The sequence below is a fragment of the Osmia lignaria genome, chromosome 14 (genome assembly GCF_051020975.1).
Source record: "Osmia lignaria lignaria isolate PbOS001 chromosome 14, iyOsmLign1, whole genome shotgun sequence".
NCBI lineage: Eukaryota > Metazoa > Arthropoda > Insecta > Hymenoptera > Megachilidae > Osmia > Osmia lignaria.
The window spans coordinates 13776730-13790636 of record NC_135045.1 but is presented as its reverse complement, the minus strand read 5'-3'; the positions used below and the strand labels follow the sequence as shown (position 1 = coordinate 13790636).

At 36.2% G+C, this 13907-nt stretch overlaps 2 long non-coding RNA genes across 2 annotated transcripts; both read right to left on the bottom strand.

The window, feature by feature from the left end:
- Window positions 1-577: 577 nt before the first annotated feature.
- Window positions 578-5278, bottom strand: LOC143306057 (uncharacterized). The gene is made up of 3 exons (XR_013063388.1): window positions 4279-5278; window positions 4013-4180; window positions 578-759 (listed from the first exon to the last, which is right to left on the bottom strand). It is a non-coding gene; the product is annotated as an uncharacterized LOC143306057 (long non-coding RNA).
- Window positions 1774-3977, bottom strand: LOC143306058 (uncharacterized). The gene is made up of 2 exons (XR_013063389.1): window positions 3661-3977; window positions 1774-3545 (listed from the first exon to the last, which is right to left on the bottom strand). It is a non-coding gene; the product is annotated as an uncharacterized LOC143306058 (long non-coding RNA).
- Window positions 5279-13907: the final 8629 nt, after the last annotated feature.

Sequence of the window (13907 nt, the reverse complement as noted above, 5' to 3'; positions counted from 1 at the left end):
CGTCCCACGACGTCCCAGTGACTCCCCTACCGCAGTTGTTTCATCTAACACAAGCGCGTTGTCCCACGTGTCCGTGTGAGCTCTGCGGGTTTGGCAGAGTTCGGCTGCTCTCGTCATTTCTACGTTATCGGCTCGATGCTTAAACCGCTAAAGCACGTGGCAGCAGCATCGACAAAATAATATAATTTCGTCCATGGCAATATGGCTGAATTAAGAAACCAGGAGAATCAGTTCGAATCCCGATTCTACGGTTTCAGTTCTGATTCTTAATGCATTAATGTTTTTTTAATACATAAAAATACATTTTTAATACATTAATACTATGAAATACATTAACTTGGAAAACAGTTAAAAAAAGGAGTTGAACTGCATCTTTCTCTGATATTTTTTTAAATATTTAAGTTTTATATATATACATATGTATGTACGTACATATGATAAAAGTATGTGATACAGAAGTAATTTCTCCAATTAGATATTACTGTTATTCTAACTATTACAGTACGTAAATCCGAAGCATACGAGGAAAATTGGTTAGGTTAAATTGTAAGGATATAAAGAAATTTCAATCTTTAACGATTTGTTAGTTTTATTTCTTATTCCTTACAACTATTATAATTTTATTCTCTGAATGGTCATTACAATGAAAGATGGATTAGATACAATTTGATTCCTCATTTAAGTTGTTATATACATATCAGGTTTCTTGCAACTATTGTAACTGGTCCACGCTTATACGATATTGCATATTTTACTTTCCTATAACACAACAAGGAAACAAAACTATAATATAGGGATTACCATAATACAATAGAAAATGTTAAGCTTGGTATAAACCTTATGTTTTTTTTGTGTACTTAATCTGCACTTACGTTTCGTTGCTTTATAATGACTGATTTTTCTTTTGAATGAAACTTCCACTAGCGTATTGATGAAAGGGTATAGCAAGATAAGATGGTCAAAAGTGCCCTTGAGCCGACTTTACTTCGCAATGTGCCAATGTAGTTACAGGGTAAGAAAGAAAAAGTAGTTTTTGCCATATTTCTCCTATTTAACAATATGCAAAAAGCTGCAAAAATTCTAAAATATTCTAGACATGTTTCTTTATGATTGTGAATTTTTTCAGATTCTTCGGTTGCAAATCCCAGCCGTGAAAAATCAAAAACGCAAAAAAAAGTCGAAGAATTGAGATTTCGGGTAGAAGCTTTCGAGCGACTAGATTTTTACTTTCACAGTAGTTAGATATTAGCATGACTATTATCTCCAATTTTTTTCAGATTTTTAAGTGTGGTGCATCGTACTTACAAAAATCAAAAACCGTCAGTTTCGGCATATTTTGTACAATAACTTGAGAAATACCTTTAATTTTTACATTTCCTTTATATAGTTAGTGGATTGTGTGATTTTTTATATTTTTGCGTTGGATGGAGCAAGATCTGAATGGAGAGAGTAAAGCTATTGTAGATAATTGAAAATTACGCACCTTATCTTCTGAAATATTAGAAAGTTTTGCAACGATCATGGTGGATGAATGGGTAAGGTTAATATCTTATGGATGCCAGATATGGTTCAACGTAAATGCGAGTTCCATGGAAAAAGCTCGATTATTTGAGAGGAAATGCATCCGAGCATGCATGAACATGTATAGATCTCCCGAAACAAATTACATAAAATATATTAATACCCCTAATAATAAGAATAGACTTGTTCATCCTAAAACTCATCAGACAACATTGGGCAAATATCAGAAGTATTTCTGAAAATAACTTGATATACAGTTCCACGTACCCCAACACAATGTACTTCAATAAAACTATGCAGACGGGCTACGTGCCCCCGGAAGCATTCATATATCTAGATAGTTTGGACCTAATACAGAATGTAAATAATTTGCCTATCATATATCATGTGTACAGGAAACCTAACGATACAAAAATATTATATAATAAAAACATATCGGTAAATGATGCTGATATGCGCTTTAATATTAAATTATCAAACTACGACTTATTAGATAATCATCGTGATGACACGGAGAAGTTTTGGTGGCTAAGCAAATAAGGAAATAGGCTAAATTTATTATATTAACAACCAGGGGATTGTAATTACCATGTCCATATCTAGTTTTATGTTTTCGTTAGTTTTATAGGTTACATAATTATAAGTTTTTGTAAGTTTTATAAGATACATAATCCCCACGCAATTTATTACTGATATATAGTTGTATTTTTCCTATGTATATATAACATCTAGATAAGGCTTCTATATTGGCAATATTAGCGATACAGACTAGTGGTATAACTATAGAACTTCGCGTACCTGCATATATATTAAGACGGCATATATATAGAGAAATTGTGCAGCTCTATATATGGAACCTCCACACCAAAGCGCATTTTGTACCTTATATACGTTTGACAGTAGCATTAAGTGCAATTTAAGTAAGTTATAGTTACAGGCGACGTGTGCTCTATTTTTAGAGCCTTAGTCCTAGTTAGATGTAAGAATGAACTTTTGAACGTTAAGTTTATTTTATATTATTGACATTGTTATTTTTTTGCACAATAAACGTACATTAAAAAAAAAAAAAGAAAAATGAATGGGTAAGGTCTCCGACTGCGGGACCGCTGGAAATTTTTTTGTCGCAGGTTCGCGCCGCCATGAAGGTCCAATTTTTTTTTTCATAAAACCATGTTTTTTTTATTATTAATTACATAAGAATACACAATAATCATTTAGTAATGTATGAAAAATGGTTTTAAAATATTTTATCATTAAGTATATATAAAAATAAGATGTATACTACCGGTTTTCTGATTATGTATTGTTCTAATTACGGATAGCTCCCAACATTTTGTTAATTGAAAAGCCGCGTGGTTATAGGTTTATGATGGATATGGAAAGCATATTCATATTTTACCTTAATTGTAGTGCTGTTATCAGTAGTGCACAACTTATTTTTATGTATACTTAATGATAAAATATTTTAAAACCATTTTTCATACATTACTAAATGATTATTGTGGATTCTTATGTAATTAATAATTTAAAAAAAAAAATGATTTTATGAAAAAAAAAAATTGGCCCTTCATAGGGGCGCGAACTTGCGACAAAAAAGTTTCCAGCGGTTCCGCAGTCGGAGACCTTACCCACTCACCCACCGTGATCGAAATATTTCAGAAGATAAGGTCCGTAATTTTCAATTATTTACTATAACTTTACTCTCTCCGTTCAGATCTTGCTCCATCCAACGCAAAAATATAAAAAATCACACAATCCACTAACCATATAAAGGAAATGTAAAAATTGTAGGTATTTCTCAAGTTATGGCACAAAATATGCCGAAAATTACGGTTTTTGATTTTTATAAGTACGGTGCACCACACCTAAAAATCTGAAAAAAATTGGGGATAATAGTCATGTTAATATCTAACTATTGTGAAAGTAAAAATCTAGTCGCTCGAAAGTTTCTACCCGAAATCTCAATTTTTCGACTTTTTTTGGGGTTTTTGATTTTTCACGGCTGGGATTTGCAACCGAAATATCTGAAAAAATTCATAGTCATAAAGAAACATGTCTAGAATATTTTAGAATTTTTGCAGATTTCTTGCGTATTGTTAAATAGGAGAAATATGGCAAAAACTACTTTTTCTTTCTTACCCTGTAACTACCCTCCCGGTTGAGGTACAGGGTTGAAACTTGGTGTACCATGGTTTTTTGGGATAAGCTATCGAATGGTGCATTGCGAAGTAAAATCGGCTCAAGGGCACTTTTGACCATCTTATCCTGCTATACCCTTTTTCGATTAAAACAAGATCAAACAACGACATAATTTGAATTATAGTTACTTTATATATTTGCATTAGGTTTTAAATAAATAAGTAAATATAATGCAAATTATGTCGTGTTTGGTCTTATTTTAATCAGAAGAACCTTACAATTACATTGGTAAAAGTTTCATTTAGCAAAAATGAAAAATAAAAAAGTTATGGTTAAATTAATATTGTCTCACTCAAATGTTTTTTCTCGGGCCGTTTAATTCTCGGATCTCTTTCTCTTTCGCTATTTGTCTTTTTCTACGTTCGCCAGCATTCAAGAACTCGCTCGAGCTGTGTCGTTCTGCCAGCCTCGCACACTTTTAGGAGAATCGGGAAAATTCAGCATAATAACACATTCTATGCTGAAAGAATATATTAACTTATCTGTCTAAAAAAATTTTAATAAATCTGGCAATAGATTTATTTTCTGACTGCTTTTCTTAAGTAATCAGAATTTCACTATTCTCCTGTACAGATCGTGTGTAGCAGTTTGTAGCATACTCAACATATTTTCGATATTATGTAGAATACACAACCGATCGACAAATATTAAACATCCAGGATATTTTGTTCCGCTTTTTATATGTCAAGGGCCATCTAAATGAAATAAATGACCAACAATGAAGAGTATAATAAAGGTGATCGCTGTTCATCTATTTCCTTTCTACGATGTACAGGATTGCCTCGAAATAAGCAAGTGGCTCGGGATCGAACAATAATTAATTATATTAATTACGTGGATTTGCGCGCTTTAAATTTATCGCGAGTTCGCATTAGCCGTTGGCACTGAATTCGCGTTGCGAGATTGAGCTTTTTAGAGTCTAAATTCGTAAGTCGCACTTGAAATTACTTGAACTGTACTGCACGTGGTTTAGCGTAGCGATACAAAAACGTAATGGCCGAACCACCGGCTTCGTCGTAGCAAGAGCCGTTGGCTTCCCACTATTACAAACCGTCTCTTTTTCCCTACCGGCGCAGCCACACATGTTAACCGAAAATCCATATAATGCCCATCAATAAGGATAAAAACAGTGGGATTCACTGAACCAAAACTCGGTCATGCATGCAAACGATTTTATTATCAATATGAAATAATGAGATCATAAAATTTGTCTTATTCTAACTTTTCTTTAATTGCCACACTGCCCTCTCTCGGTGGGCACACCAGCTAACTTTTTTATTAATATATCGTGACGTTAAGCTCGGTGATTGGTTGGCCTGACCGCCATTCAAGGTGGCTGCCGGTCGCGCTGCAGAGTGCTGCCGCGGTCCGCGTGGCGACGGTTTACATTAATGCATTTTCGAACAAGTGTACTTTGCTGTAATTATGCATATGAGGTAAATTTAATTCTATCACTTATCATTTAACTTGAAGAACCAAAGCAATATTTGGAAACGCTTAGTTTCCGAAATATTTACGAACAACTTTCGATATAACATATTGAATTCTGCCTATAGATATGCGCCTACGACAGCACATGCATAACTGTTGGTTGTCATCCGCTGGCCATTTGTCTTCTGTTTAGAAACGAGGGTCGGCGAACGTAAAGGCTCCGTTCATAACTGCATATACCAGACTTCAAGAAATGTGTATTCCAATTCAATTAGAAATGAATATCATTAATGTGATGGGTTAGGAAAGGCTATGTATTTAAATTCGGCTGCCGTAAAGCTGCCGCCAATGTTTTTCTGATATAATAATAAACTAATTATCAAAAGAAGTATAAAAAGAAATTCTAAGAAATGAACAAAAGCTATTAAAAATGCGTATTATATATTATTTAAATAAAAGCGTTGCCGACCGCCTTACGGCGGCCGGATGTAAATATATACCCTAACCTAACTTATTACATCAATAACATTCACTTGTAACTGAGTTTGAATAGACATTTCTTGGAGTCTGGTATATGTAGTTGTGAACGGAACCTTTACTCCTGTTCGACCCTCGTTTGTAAAGGGAAGGTAAGTGGCAATCAATCTGACGCGTATGTATGATGTCACAAATGAACAACTATAGCTACATGTTGGAGAAAGCGTTTCCCCGCGCTCTACCTCCTACCGCCATTCTCTCCACCCCTGCTATGCTAGCAGCGTGCGGCGAGGCCCATGCGCTTTTACGTTGTTACTACGTCGCGGAACGTTCCTTAGAAGAGTACCTTTTGCCTTGACTGATTTGATTTAAGTTTTTGTATAACTAAATATTATCCATAAGTATTATTCATAATTATCCAAATATATATTCTTACTGCATTATTATAAAACCCATTGTGCAATCATTTATCCACACACCAGCAAATTAGTAAACTGCGCCAACAGTGCAATTCAATGCATCTGTATCGGCAACTTTCTGCGAATATCTCGGAATCTAAACGAGACCGCTCTCTTTATATGTATAAGAAAAAGTTGTTGAAAAAATCGATTTTCAGTCATTACATGCTAAATCGATCACTTTTTGACGTCACCATCAGTGACGAGAAATGAAAATTGGCGCCACAATGAGCTGGAAAAGGACGCGGTGTACCCCTGTTTCAGGTAGGCGAGTCGTGCGCTCCGCTATGGTCGATTATCTATACCGCTAGTCACAAAGCAATACCAGCAGACCTCGTAATGACCCCATTTATACCTGGAGAACTATATTAGTAACCATTCTTGGCCGTTCATATTTTTCAAAAAAAGAATAGAATATCATATCCGGAAATCGGGAAGGACGTATTTATTCTGCAGTTTTACAAAAAAAGAAAATAATAATAGCAGCAAAAAATAATGATAGAAATAATGATCTCATGACATGATTTATGGGTTGAAAATCGCTATCGTAGTCGATAGAACGTCGCGTGAAATTCACGCGTCAAAGTCTATCGCCTCTTCCAGGCTCGAACGTCCCATTCTCCACGATACATTATAACGTCGTCGACGGTTCCGTCGACGCACACAGATTCAGATATACGAGCTGCAAATGAGCGCGCGGCCGAGCGTAGAAAACGAACAAACGGCGCCCTACTGAATAAACGAGGAACTAAATTTCTGGTCTTTTTTATCTTGTTAACGTCTTTCGCGAATGAACAGTCAACAAAATCGTAGTTCTCAAATTACTTCTTCCTGGAGACTTGTACAGGGTGTAAAAAAATTAAATGTCACGACCTATATGAGGTGATTCTACACCTCTGGATCGGTGGAGATCTGTCAAAGAAAGCGACCGCAAAATTGACCTTGACCCCTAATTTCAAGGTAAAACTTTTTTATTGGCTTATCGTATAGTGCTCATCGAGGGGATAAAAAGTCTGAAAGGAACCATGTGCCGGAAATCAACCCTTCTCCTAGAAAAAAGCCGTCAAAGTTTCCATATACCATAATGCATTAAACGTTGAGTCGCCCGGTACCCCTCTCCAGTGATCTTGGCGCGGCAGTCTCGCGTATCGCTCGAATTTCATGCTATAGGACAATTCTTGAATTTCAATCACAATGCCAGCATATAGGAAGGGTAAATTCTAATACAGCATATTTAAAAAGACAAAATCACGACTGCGTGTAAACGAAAATAAAAATGAATTTAATCGAAACATTCGTAATATAATATAGAATGACACAGCTAATAATAAAAATAATATAATAGATAATAAAAATATAATAGAAAAGAATTATATAAAATAATAATATAAAAAATAATAATATATAACATAAGATAATATAAAAAATAATAATATATGATACAATAATTTAATTAAAATAATTTAATTATCTGTTGACGGACGGGTGTGCTATTGACGAAGCGGGACGAAATTACTTTAGCTCGTAAGATGACTTAGTGCGGAACAATGGAAGACGATTACACCTCAACGAAATTCCTGATAGACGAGATTTTGCGCGACTGGATTATCAATTCGGGGAGCAGGAAATCGTGATGCAGCTTACTACAAGACGTAACGGAGCAGGTCGACCTCGAGTGCATTGGCAGAAAGAAGAAAAAGATATAGCTCTCGCAAGAGCTTATCCACTGATGGGGTTACGGAGCATGGCGAGAAGAGTAGGACGCCGTGCCTGCGTGCTCGCTTCGATGTGACCACCACGGTTGCACAAACATGCACGCACACGCTGCTCCATATTTCTTGATATCTTCTCGCCGATGTTACGAGTTGATTTAATTTGGTTGAATGCATATTCAATCCGCCGTTTCAATTGTGGGACCGATGTAATTTCTCCACCTGAGCGATAAACAATGTCTTTCACGATTCCCCAGAGGAAGAAATCCAGCAGTGTCAAATCCGGTGAACGGGGAGGCCACACATGGGGAGCAGGTCTTCGTCCTATCCATCGCGATCCAAACATTTCATTTAGAAATTGTTGCACCATTCGGCTGGAGTGCGGTGGAGCACCATCGTGCATAAAGTAAGTTGAATTACGTTGATTTCGCGGAATGATGTGCCGCAGTTCACTCAAGAGTTTTGATCTTAGAAATTGAAGATATGTTGCACTGGTTAACCGTGTCGGCAAATAGATCGGGCCGATAATATGGTTGCCAATGATGCCTGCCCAGACATTAACGGTGAATCTTCCTTGATTAAATTGTTCCATCATCGCACGGGGGTTGCGGTACGCCCAAATCCTTGCGTTCTGCCGATTGAGGATGTTGCTACTCGAAAAGCTGCTCTCATCCGTGAATAGGACACGTTCCAAAAAGCGTGGATCGTGTCGCAGTTTACGTAACATCCAGTTACAAAATTCTCGCCGTGTGGCATAATCATTAGGGCGTAGGGCTTGGACACGTCGAACTTTATATGGTCGCAGACCTTCTTCGCGTATTATACGCCGCACTGTCATGTGCGAGATTCCTACTCTTCTCGCGATGCTCCGTAACCCCATCAGTGGATAAGCTCTTGCGAGAGCTATAACTTTTTCTTCTTTCTGCCAATGCACTCGAGGTCGACCTGCTCCGTTACGTCTTGTATTAAGCTGCATCACGATTTCCTGCTCCCCGAATTGATATTCCAGTCGCGCAAAATCACGTCTATCAGGAATTTCGTTGGGGTGTAATCGTCTTCCATTGTTCCGCACTAAATCACGATAAATCTTACGAGCTAAAGAATAATTTCGTCCCGCTTCGTCAATAGCACGCAACATAACTCGAATATTTTTATACTTCGGCATCTTCACTGTTTGGTGATTCCGAATAAACTGCCTCTTTACGGAGGTCGAAACCGTGCGAGATGGAGGGGTTTCCTATTGAAATCATAAAAACTACAGAGGAAAGAAAGAAAGGAAATAAGCAAACCAGGGAGAAAAATAGAGATGGGGTGAACATCACATCTATAAGTTCAACAACCGAGTGGCCGTTCGGATAGAACCTACACCAATTCACGTGTAATGCTGATCCGATACTTTTTATGACGCTCGACCTCGAGGCATGAAGAAAAAAGGACAGAAACAAAGAGCGGCAGAGAGGAAGAAGGATGGACTGAAGGAACGAACGAAGGAAGGAAAGCGGAACTAAGAAAGAAGGAAGTAGGAAACAGAGAAAGCAAGAACGGAAGGAACAGAGAAAGGAAACAAGTAGCAGCAAAAAAAAGTGGAAGAACGAGAAAATAAAATGCTTAGTGGGGAAGCTGGGATCACGACCTATTACTATGCGGAGTCAATGCTTTCAATCTTGGATTTGACTACAAAATATACGCACATTATAAATAAAATGATTTCTAGAACTAATAGAATTTTATCATCACTCTCGGAGAGAACGAGCTGATTTGTTATATCCGGTTCACTAAAAACCTCATTTCCGAGATAAGACAAATGGTGCAGCGAATAATACGATTTTTTGTTCCTCGATCAACAACCTTTGCATCTATATTTTAAATGCAAAACTTCTGCGAAAAAAACTCATTTATATTGTCTGTTGCAAATTGCAACCATAATCAATATAATGATATATTTCACGAGATTCGAATGTTTGATGCAGTCCTTTGCGTAATAATTAACTAATGCATTAACTACGTAACTGCGATGTGTTAACGAACTGTGAAATGATAAAACAAAACATTTATCTTGCGTTTATATTCGAAGTGCAAAACTTCAGTGAATTAAATTCATTCTTATTTTCTTTTACACACAGTAGTTATTTTGTCTTTTTAAATATGCTCTCTTAGAATTTACCCTTCCTATATGCTGGCATTGTGATTGAAATTAAAGAATTGTCCTATAGCATGAAATTCGAGCGATACGCGAGACTGCCGCGCCAAGATTACTGGAGAGGAGTACCGGGCGACTCAACGTTTAATACATTATGGTATATGGAAACTTTGACGGCTTTTTTCTAGGAGAAGGGTTGATTTCCGGCACATGGTTCCTTTCAGACTTTTTATCCCCTCGATGAGCACTATACGATAAGCCAATAAAAAAGTTTGACCTTGAAATTAGGGGTCAAGGTCAATTTTGCGGTCGCTTTCTTTGACAGATCTCCACCGATCCAGAGGTGTAGAATCACCCCATATAGGTCGTGACATTTAATTTTTTTACACCCTGTACATCATCCCTTGGGTGCTCGTTTTATTCTGTCCGACCCAAAGAATATCAGTCTGGTCCCTATTTGGACAAACTATTGGTAGAAATGTTTATATTACGAATAAATCAATGTAGGTGAATCCGATCCGCCATTTTCTTGACCGTTGACAGACAGCAATTTCAATATTTTATAAGTTTTTGACGATTTAGATAATATAAGGACCAGACAAATATTCTTTAGAACCTCCTGAACACGTCCCTCAAATTTTTTTACATTCTATTTAGAAATAAAGACGTAATTTGAAAACTCGCGTCTAGGGATTTTTATTAAGGTGATGTGAGCGTCGAAAACTTTACCGACAGACCCTAGAAAAATCCCTAGACGCGAGTTTTCGAATTACGTCGTCATTTCTAAACAGAATGCAGAACAATTTGAGGGACGTGTTCAGAAGGCCCTAAAGAATGGCGCTCTGGTCCTTATTTTACCCAAATCGTCAAAAAGTTATAAAATATTGAAATTGGTGTCTGTCCACAATCGAAAAAATGGCGGATCGGACTCACCTGCATTAATTTATTCGTAATATAAACATTTTTGCGAAACGAATGTCCAAATAGAGACCAGAGCGCCATTCTTTGGGTCAGATAGAGCAAAACGAGCACTCAGGGGATGGTGTACAAGCTTTCGTTTAGACAAAAAGTGAAAACTACGATTTCGTTGATTTTTCACTCGCGAAAGACGTCAAAAAGGTAAAACAAACCACAAATTTAGCTCCTCGTTTTTTCTGTAGGGCGCAGTTTGTTCGTTTTCTGTGCTCGACGGCGCGCTCATTCGCAGCTAGTATATGTGAATATGTGTGCGTCGACCGAACCGTCGCACGTCGCCGACGATACAATGTATCGTAGAGAATGGGAAGGTCGAGTCTTAAAGTGGCGATGAACTCTGACACGTACATTTTTTTTCACGCATCGTTCTATCGACTAGGATAGCGATTTTCAACCCATGTCTCACAAGACGTACTATTATTATTTTTTGTTGCTATTATTATTCTTTTTTTTAGTGAAACTGAAGAACAAATACGTCCTTCCCGATTTCGATGATTTTTTGAGATGTTATAAAAATTGATATTCTGAACAATTTGGTGAAATACTGATTACTTATGAAAAGCACCCCGAAAACAAATCTGTTGCCAGAGTTATTAAAATTTGTTTAGACAGATAAGTTAGTATGTTTTTTCAGCATAGAATATGATATTATGCTGGACTCTCCTGATTTTGCGTTACGCCCAAATATTGGATGAATAGGTAACGAAAATGTGATGCTGGAAGAACAACACGGCTGGAGCGAGTTCTTCAATGCTGGCGTACGTAGAAAAGGACAAATAGCAAAAGAAAAAGAGGTCCGAGAATTAAAGGGCCTGAAAAAAAACATTTGAGTGAAACAATATTAATTCAGCAATAACTTTTTTATTTTTCATCTTTGCTAAATGAAACTTTTACCAATGTAATTGTAAAGTTCTTCTGATTAAAATAAGACCAAACACCATATAATTTGCATTATTTTTACTTATTTAGATATAAATAAGTAAATAAATAATTATAATTCAAATTATGTCATGTTTGATCTTGTTTTAATCAGAAAAATCTCATAAATACGTTAGTAACATTGTCATTAAAAAAAATTCAAAAATAAAAAGGTTCTAATATTAAATTTTGATTGTGTTAGTACAGTAATGCTTCGAAATAAGCAAGTGGCTCGGGACCGAACAGTTGCTTATTTCGAAGCAGGTAGCTATTCGGCTTGACTTTGTTCTTGAAACGGGACGATAGAAAACGCGAGAAACGAGTGAGAGATCCGAGGTAGCGGCAAATCATAAAGTGATCGGCCGAGCAGCGATGTTATTTTTTGGACAAGGATAGAATATAACATGCCCTCTCATTCTCGCACTATGCTTTATTTCGAAGCAAATATACCAGACTGAGAAAGCATTATATATATTCCATCCTTCTTCTACTAATCGATGTCACTACTCAGTCGAGTGTGAAATTTATTACCCTAAACATCGGCTTCGCGCTTTCATGGACCTCTCACTCGTTTCTCGTACCTCTCACTTTGCGGGCGACTTCAAACAAAGAAGAGGGGATAGCGACTTGCTTATTTCGAAGCAGAGACCACTTGCTTATTTCGAAGCATTACTGTACCCAGGTTTTACTGTACTGTAAATTGTTAGGAAACCGTCTCTTGTGGAAGAAATACATCGTAGAAAGGAAATAGATGAACAGCGATCACCTTTATTATACTATTCATTGTTAGTCATTTATTTCATGTCAATCGCCTTTAGCATATAGAAAACGGCACAAAATATCCTGCATTTTTAATATTTTTCGATCGGTTGTGTATTCGACGTAATATCGAAAACATGTTGAGTTTGCTACAAACTGCTACACACGATGCGTACAGGAGACTGGTAAAATGCTGATTACTTAAGAAAAGCAGCCCGAAAATAAATCTGTTGTCAGATTTATTAAAATTTTTTTAGACAGATAACTTAGTATATTCTTTCAGCATAGAATGTGTTATTATACTGGACTCCCTTGATTTTGCGTTACACTCAAATATTCGATGAATAGGTAACGAAAATGTGATGCTGGCAGAACGACATAGCTCGAGCGAGTTCTTGAATGCTGGCGAGCATAGAAAAGGACAAATAGCGAAAGAGAAAGAGGTCCGAGAATTAAAGGGCACGAAAAGAAACATTTGAGTGAGACAATATTAATTTAACCATAACTATTTTTATTTTTCATTTTTGCTAAATGAAAATTTTACCAATGTAATTGTAAGGTTCTTCTGATTAAAATAAGACCTAACACGACATAATTTGCAATATATCTACTTATTTATTTAAAACCTAATGCAAATATATAAAGTAAGTATAATTCAAATTATGTCGTGTTTGATCTTGTTTTAATCGAAAAATTTCATCAATACGCTAGTGGAAGTTTCATTCAAAAGAAAAATCAGTCATTAGTCATTATAAAGCAACGAAGCGAAAGTGCAGCATAACTACACAGAAAACACATAAGGTTTATAGCAAGCTTAACATTTTCTATTGTATTATGGTAATCACTATATTATAGTTTTGTTTCCTTGTTGTATTATAGGAAAGTAAAATATGCAATATCGTATAAGCGTGGACCAGTTGCAATTTTCCTCGTATGTCTTCGGATTTACGTATTGTAATAGTTAGAATAACTGTAATATCTAATTGAAGAAATTACTTCTGTATCACGTACTTTTATCATATGGACGTACATACATATGTATATATATAAAACTTAAATATTAAAAAAAATATCAAAGAAAGATGCAGTTCAACTCCTTCTTTTAACTGCTTCCCAAGTTAATGTATTTCATAATATTAATGTATTAAAAATGTATTTTTATGTATTAAAAAAACGTTAATGCATTAAGAATCAGAACTGAAACCGTAGAATCGGGATTCGAACTGAATCTCCTGGTTTCTCACTTCTACCATATTGCCATGGACGAAATTATATTATTTTGTCGATTCGTCGATGCTGCTGCCACGTGCTTTAGCG